We start from the raw sequence: 7,888 nt of genomic DNA, 5'->3' as shown, positions 1-7,888 counted from the left end.
AGGGGAGCAAGGGAGGGAGTGGCAAGGAGAGGCAGTGTGGTGCAGTGGAAAGACCCCCACCCAGCCTGAGAGCCAGAACCCAGGGATTCTTGCTCATTTGAGGCAACTTCCTCCCTCTTGAACCTCAGTTTCCCCATTTGTAAAGTGAGGGCCTCGGTCTAGGTTGTTTTAATGTCCTTTCCAGCCTCTGTTTGCACCAAGTAGATCAGGAGGACCTGAATGCTCACTCCACAATCTGCCGCTTGTAAGTGATTTAGCTTTAACCAGCCCTGGGGTTTGGGATCTGGAATGAGGACACCAAGCCAAGGATTTTGAACCAAAGACATCTGCGTCATCTTGGTCTGCTTTGGTTGTCAGTGAAACACTCAGATTGTTTCTGTGGCTTACTCATTGCATAGCTCCTCAAAGATATTAGTTAGCAAGTATCAACTAACACAGTAGTTGCTTGATAAATATCTGCCGAATTAATGAGTACACACACAGAGCAGGTTGGAGCTAGGTTCTTTTTTGTCATCCGTTATTGACTTACTCACCATTTATTGGGTGATTATTATGTGTGAGGGTCTGAAGATGCATTAAGGAACAAACCAGACCAAGATCCTGCCCTCGTGAAGTTTCTGTTATAATGGAAAGACAAGAAAATATATAAATGAAAAAAATAATCACTTGCTGGATGGTGATAAGTGCTAGAGGAGAAATAAAAGAAGGTTAGGTGATGAGGGATAAGGGGGAGAGTAGGGCATCATTTTCTACATAGTGTTATCAGGGAAGGACTCCTGGATATGGTGACATTTGAGCAGAGACCTAAAAGAAATCAAAGAGCAGCCAAGGAGATATTTAGAGAAATAGCCTGCCAGGTAGAAATGGTAGTGAGTACAAAGTCCCTGAGGCAGGAGGCTACTTGATGCATCGAAGCAGCAGCAGGGAGGTCTGTGGGGCTGGAGCAAAGTGAGTAAGATAGAGGCCAACAGATATCAGAAGGTCAGTGCCGGGTGCAGATCACAGCTAGGATTTGACTTGTACTGTGACAAAGACTGGCATCCATGGGGGGTGTTTGGGGCATGTATTAGTCCATTTTCATGCTGCTGATAAAGACATACCTGAGACCGGGTAATTTACAAAAGAAAGAGCTTCAACTGGACTCACAGTTCCATGTGGCTGGAGAGGCTTCACAATCATGCCAGAAGGCAACGGGGAGCAAGTCACATCTTACACAGAGCCAAACCGTATCCTTCAGCCCCTGGCCCCTCCCAAATCTTATGTCTTCACATTCCAAAACCAATCATGCTTTCCTAACAGTACCCTAAAGTCTCAACTCATTTCAGCATTAACTCAAAAGTCCACAGTTCAAAGGCTCATCCAAGACAAGGCAAATCCTTTCCACCTATGAGCCTATAAAATCAAAAGCAAGTTAGTTACTTCCTAGACACAACAGGGTGCAGACAGTGGGTAAATGCAGTCATTCCAAATGGGAGAAATTGGCCAAAACAAAGGGGCTGCAGGCCCCATGCAAGTCTGAAATCCAGTAGGGCAGTCAAATCTTAAAGCTCCAAGATGATCTCCTTTGACTCCATGTCTCACATCCAGGTCACGCTGATGCAGGAGGTGGGTTTCCATGGTGTTGGGCAGCTCTGCCCCTGTGGCTTTGCAGGGTATACTCCCCCTCCTGGCTGCTTTCCTGGGCTGGCATTGTCTGTGGCTTTTCCAGTCACATGGTGCAGACTGTTGGTGGATCTACTATTCTGGGGTCTGGAGGACAGTGGCCCTCTTCTCACATTTCTACTTGGCAGTGCCCCAGTAGGGAATCTGTGTGGGGTCCACATTTCCCTTCTGCACTGCCCTAGCAGAGGTTCTCCATGAGTACCCGCCCCCTACAGCAAAATTCTGCCTGGCCATCCAGGCATTTCCATGTATCTTCTGAAATCTGGGAGGAGGTTCCCAAAACCTCAGTTTTTGAGTTCTGTGCACTCACAGGCTCAACACCATGTGGAATCTGCCAAGACTTGGGGCTTCCACCCTCTAAAGTAACAGCCTGAGTTCCGCGTTGGCCCCTTTCAGCCATGGCCTGAGTGGCTGGGACACAGGTCACCAAGTCCTTAGGCTGCACACAGCACAGGAACCCTGGGCACAGCCCACAAAACCACTTTTTCCTACTGGGTCTCCGGACCTGTGATGGGAGGGGCTGCCATCAAGGTCTCTGACGTGGCCTAGAGACATTTGCCCCATGGTCTTGGGGATTCACATTAGGCTCCTTGCTACTTATGCAAATTTATGCAGTTGGCTTGAATTTTCTCAAAAAAAAAAATGGATTTTTCTCTTCTGCATCAGCAGGCTGCAAATTTTCTGAACTTTTATGCTCTGTTTCCTTTTTAAAACTGAATGCCTTCAACAGCACCCAAATCACCTCTTGAATGCTTTGCTGCTTAGAAATTTCTTCCACCAGATACCCTAAATCATCTCTTTCAAGTTCAAAGTTCCACAAATCTCTAAGGCAGGGGCAAAATGCCTCCAGTCTCTTTGCTAACACATGACAAGAGTCACCTTTGCTCCAGTTCCCAACAAGTTCCTCATCTCCATCTGAGACCACCTCAGCCTGGATTTCATTGTCCATGTCATTATCAGCCTTTTGGTCAAAGCCATTCAACAAGTCTCTATGGAGTTCCAAACTTTCCCACATTTTCCTGTCTTCTTCTGTGCCCTCCAAGCTGTTCCAACGTGTCTGTTGCCCAGTCCCAATGTCGCTTCCACATTTTCAGGTATCTTTTACTGGTACCAATTTACTGTATTAGTCCATTTCATGCTGCTGATAAAGACATACCTGACACTGAGAAATTTACAAAAGAAAGAGATTTAATTGGACTCACAGTTCCATGTGGCTGGGGAGACCTCACAATCATGGCAGAAGGCAAGGAGGAGCAAGTCACATCTTACATGGATGGTAGCAGACAAAGAGAGAGCTTGTGCAGAGAAACTCCCATTTTTAAAACCATCATATCTCATGAGACCCAGTTTCTATCACAAAAGCAGCAAGGGAAAGACTCGCCCCCATGATTCAATTATCTCCCAGTGAGTCCCTCCCATAACATGTGGGAATTATGGGAGCTACAAGATGAGATTTGGGCAGGGACACAGAACCAAACCATATCAGACCAGATTGAAGTCAGGACCTAATATACAATCATGCACTGTATAACAATGTTTTGGAAAATGATGGAGCACATATATGATGGTCTGAAATTTATAATGGAGTTGAAAAATTCTTATTGCCTAGTGACATTGTAGCTCTTGTAATGTCATCACTTGGGTGTATTTGGTGACGCTGGTATAAAAAAAACCTACAGAGCTGCCAGTCACATAAAAGTATAGCACATACAAATATGGGCCAGGTGCAGTGGCTCACGACTGTAATCCCAGCACTTTGGGAGGCTGAGGTGGGTGGATTGCCTGAGGTCAGGAGTTCAAGACCAGCCTGGCCAACATAGTAAAACTCCATCTCTTCTAAAAATACAAATAAAAATTAGCTGGGTATGGTGGCAGGTGCTTGTAATCCCAGCTACTCTGGAGGCTGAGGCAGGAGAATCACTTGAAGCCAGGAGGCAGAGGTTGCAGTGAGCCGAGATCACGCCACTGTACTCCAGCCTTGGTGACAAGAGTAAAACTCTGTCGTGGAAAAATTAAAAAAAATAAAAATATATGTACAGTACATAATTCTTGAATAATAAGCAACCAAGTTTCTGGTTTCTGTATTTACTATATTACAGTTTTTCTTGTTACTTTAAAATATACTTCTTCTACTTTCAAAAAAAAAAAAAGTTATCTGTAAAACAGCCTTAGACAGGTCCTGGAGGAGGTATTCCAGAAGAAGGCCTTGTTATCATAGGAGATGACACTTCCATGAATGTTGCTACCCCAAAGGCCTTCTAGTGGGACAAGATGTGGAGTGGAATACAGTGATATGAATGATCTTAACCCTGTGTAGGCCTAGGTTAATGTGGGTATTAGTGTCTTACTTTTTAACCAAAAAAATTTTTTTAAGTAATTTTAAAAAGTAAAAAAAGAGAAAAGCTTATTTAATAAGGAAATAAAATATTTTTGTACAGCTGTGCGATGTTTTTCTGTTATAAGCTAAGTGTTGTTACAAAAGTGTCAGAATTTTTTTTTAAGAAATTAAAAGTTCATACAGTAACAAGTTACAATAAGCTAAGATTAATTTGTTATTGAAGAAATTTTTTAAAAAATTTTTTTGAGACAGAGTCTCACTCTGTTACCCAGGTCGAATGCAGCAGTGTGATCTTGGCTTACTGCACTCTAGCTTGAACCTCCACGTCCCAGGTTGAAGCAATTATCCTGCCTCAGCCTCCTGAGTAGCCAGCATTACAGGCATGCACCACCATGCCCAGCTAATTTTTGTATTTTTAGTAGAGATAGGATTTCACCATATCGGCCAGGCTGGTCTGAACCTCCTGACCTCAAGCGATCTGCCTGCCTCAGCCTCCCAAAGTGCTGGGATTACAGGCATGAGCCACCATGTCTGGCCAGAAAATATTTTTAATAAATGTAGCATAGGCTAAGTGTCAGTATTTATAAAGTCTGCAGTAGTGTATAGTAATATCCTAGGCCTTCACATTCACTCACCACTCACTTACTGACTCATTCAGTGCAACTTCTAGCCCTGTAAGCTTAATTCATGGTAAATGTCCTGAATAGGTATCTCTTTAAAATTTTTTTTTAATTTGCTCTTTTTTGTAAGATTTTACTAAACTGCATTCCTCTCAATGATTTGAAGACATAAAATTTTCAAAGTTGATGATTTAACACAGAATTAACATCACCCTTAAGTTTAACCCTTTGGTGTTACAGTTGTTCATCATGTACACAGCTGTCTTTTTATTTTGGGGGGGGGGTTAGTCTAATTGACATTTATAATTTATACAGTAAAATTTGTTAACAAAATTAACAATTTCAGAATACTGTAATGAATAACTCATTTATAAAAGAAAATAATAAAAATTACAGTATCTCATAGATAATTTGGCAGATAATTTAACTAACTTATTTTTTTCTTATATTGTAACACTATGAATTACATAAAAATAGGCCAGGCACGGTGGCTCACGCCTGTAATCCCAGCACTTTGGGAGGCTGAGGCGGGCAGATCACGAGGTCAGGAGATAGAGACCATCCTGGCTAACATGGTGACACCTTGTCTCTACTGAAAAAAGTACAAAAAATCAGCCGGGCGTGGTGACGTGCGCCTGTAGTCCCAGCTACTCAGACGGATGAGGCAGGAGAATGGCGTGAACCCAGGAGGCAGAGCTTGAAGTGAACTGAGATCATGCCACTGCACTCCAGCCTGGGCGACAGAGCAAGACTCCGTCTCTCTCTCTCTCTCTCTCTCTCTCTATATATATATATATACACACACACACACACACACACATACACACACACACACATATGTGTATATATACACACATATATAAAGAGGTCATTGCTAAACAGTGTAAACAACTGTGAAACAAAATGTTTATTTGACTATATTCACATCTACTTTGCTATATCGGTAATGAAAATTCCCTCAAATAATTTTTTTCCAGCTTTTAAGTTCAGGGGTACATGAGCAGGATATACAAGTTTGTTAAGTAGGTAAATGTGTGCCACGGTTGTTTGCTACACAGGTCATCCCATCACCCAGTTATTAAGCCCAGCATCCACTAGGATTTAAAATCCTTTATACCATATTTTTACTATACTATTTCTATATTTAGATATATTAAGATATTAAGATACAAAAATCACAAGTTGTGCAGGTTTGTAGCCTAGGTGTGTGGTAGGCTATATATATTAGTCTGTTCTCACATTGCTATGAAGAAACACCCAAGACTGGGTAATTTATAAATGAAAGAGGTTTAATTGACCTCAGTTCCACATGGCTGGGGAGGCCTCGGGAAACTTACAGACATGGAAGAAGGGGACACAAACACGTCCTTCTTTACATGGTGGCAGGAGAGATAAGTGCCTAGCCAAAGGGGGAAAAGTCCATTATAAAATCATCAGATCTCATGAGAACTCACTATCATGAGAACAGGATGGGGGTAACTGCCCCCATGATTCAATTACTTCCCACTGGGTCCCTCTCATGACATGGGGATTATGGGGACTATGGTTCAAGATGAGATTTGGGTGGGGACACAGCCAAACCATATCACTATACCATCTAGGTGTGTGTAAGTACACTCTGTGATGTTTGAACAATAATGAAATCACCTAATGACACATTTCTCAGAAGGTATCTCAGTGGTTAAGTGACACATGATTGTATTTTAAAAGCCAAATTCGCAAAGTGAGGAAAGAATATCAGCAGGGAGATCAACCAGTGGAACTAATAAAATAATGCAGGGAAGGAAGATACTGAATTAAACTATCATAGTGAGTGAGAGGTAGTAAGAAAGGATCAGATCCAGGACACATATTCAAGATTGAGTCAGGACAGTTAGCATCTCCCCTGTGTTGCCACCTTTTCAAGGGTTGATAACTCCTTTCTCCCAACTAGATGATCTGTTCTTTGAAAGCAATGATGCTGTCGTATTTCTGGATAGCTACCAAATATTTGGCATATTTACTCAACAAAATATTGGCCCCTTTTAAACCTCTGTTCATTTAATGCAGTTTAACTGATAATTACTAAGCATCATTCTCCATCCTCTACCCCAGCATCACATGCTCAATTCAAATGGAACTTCCTCCAGTTCCTCCAGGGTCTGATTCCACATCCTTGACAGATGGGATGAGGGTGGTAGGTAGAGGGACACATAGAGTTAAGAAATTATATAAAAAAAAATTGCTGTATTTTTAAATAATGGGAAATAAATGAATATTTTTACATGCTGATAGGAAGCACCAGTCAAGTAAATGGGTTGTCAACAAAAGCATCAGAGAAGAAATACATGAAACAGAAAGGTCACGAGAGGGTCAGAAAAGCTGGATGAGAATATTTTAAAGAGGAAAAGAAAGGCAAAGATGCATGCTAGTTTATAGGCTTCAAAACAGAAAATGGATGATGATTTTTTTTAATGTGATAAGCATGACTACAGGTGGAGGTGGAGGTTTAAAAAGAGAGAAGAATGTTAAAAATATCTACTGGAGAACAGACAAGAAACCTGAAAAGTGAAGCAGCATTTAGTTTCTGGCCAGCATCAAGGAATCTCTTGAGGGGCCTTAATTTAAATGCATTAATTTATAGTGATCTTGACCTGTAGGCTGGAATAGATTTTCCCTTGATGGAATTCAACGTCCTAGCTAGGGATGCAGATAAAGCAGATGATTAGAATTGCCTGTGGTTAGTTTGTGATATACATGTGACAGGAAGACTGCAGAGCCATGGCATTAAAGTGAAGAGAATTGCTGAAGTGACAAACAATGGGATCTGTCTAAACAGGGACTAGAGTAAAGACAAGAGTAGCAGATAGTGTAGGACAAGGAAGAAGGTCCAGGAACCTGAGGTTCCAACTGAAGAACCAGAAAGTTGGGAGTAAGCAAGGAAAGGAGTTGGAAGGAGAGGAAGGTTGTGGTCAGAGAGTGGGAGGTGTGAATTTTATGACTTCCAAGGTGGACAAGTTCCAGAATATGACCAAGTCCAGGGTGTAGCCACCAAAGTGGGTGAATGAAGTGGCTTGGAGGGGAAAGAGGTGAGAAGAGCAAGGAAACGAGAGAACAAGGAGTGCAACAGCTCACACGTGTAAACACGGAAGGCCCCCAGCATGGTGGCAGCACTTGGGGAGCGGAGGGATGTGAAGATGGACACCAGGTGCAATGAGGGAAGGAGCATGCCCAGGACACGGCTTGATGGCAACAATGTGAAAGAGCCAAAGCGGCTGCCAGTAAATTC

This window comes from Rhinopithecus roxellana, chromosome 2 (genome assembly GCF_007565055.1).
Source record: "Rhinopithecus roxellana isolate Shanxi Qingling chromosome 2, ASM756505v1, whole genome shotgun sequence".
Lineage (NCBI taxonomy): Eukaryota > Metazoa > Chordata > Mammalia > Primates > Cercopithecidae > Rhinopithecus > Rhinopithecus roxellana.
Note: the sequence above shows the minus strand (reverse complement) of the source record.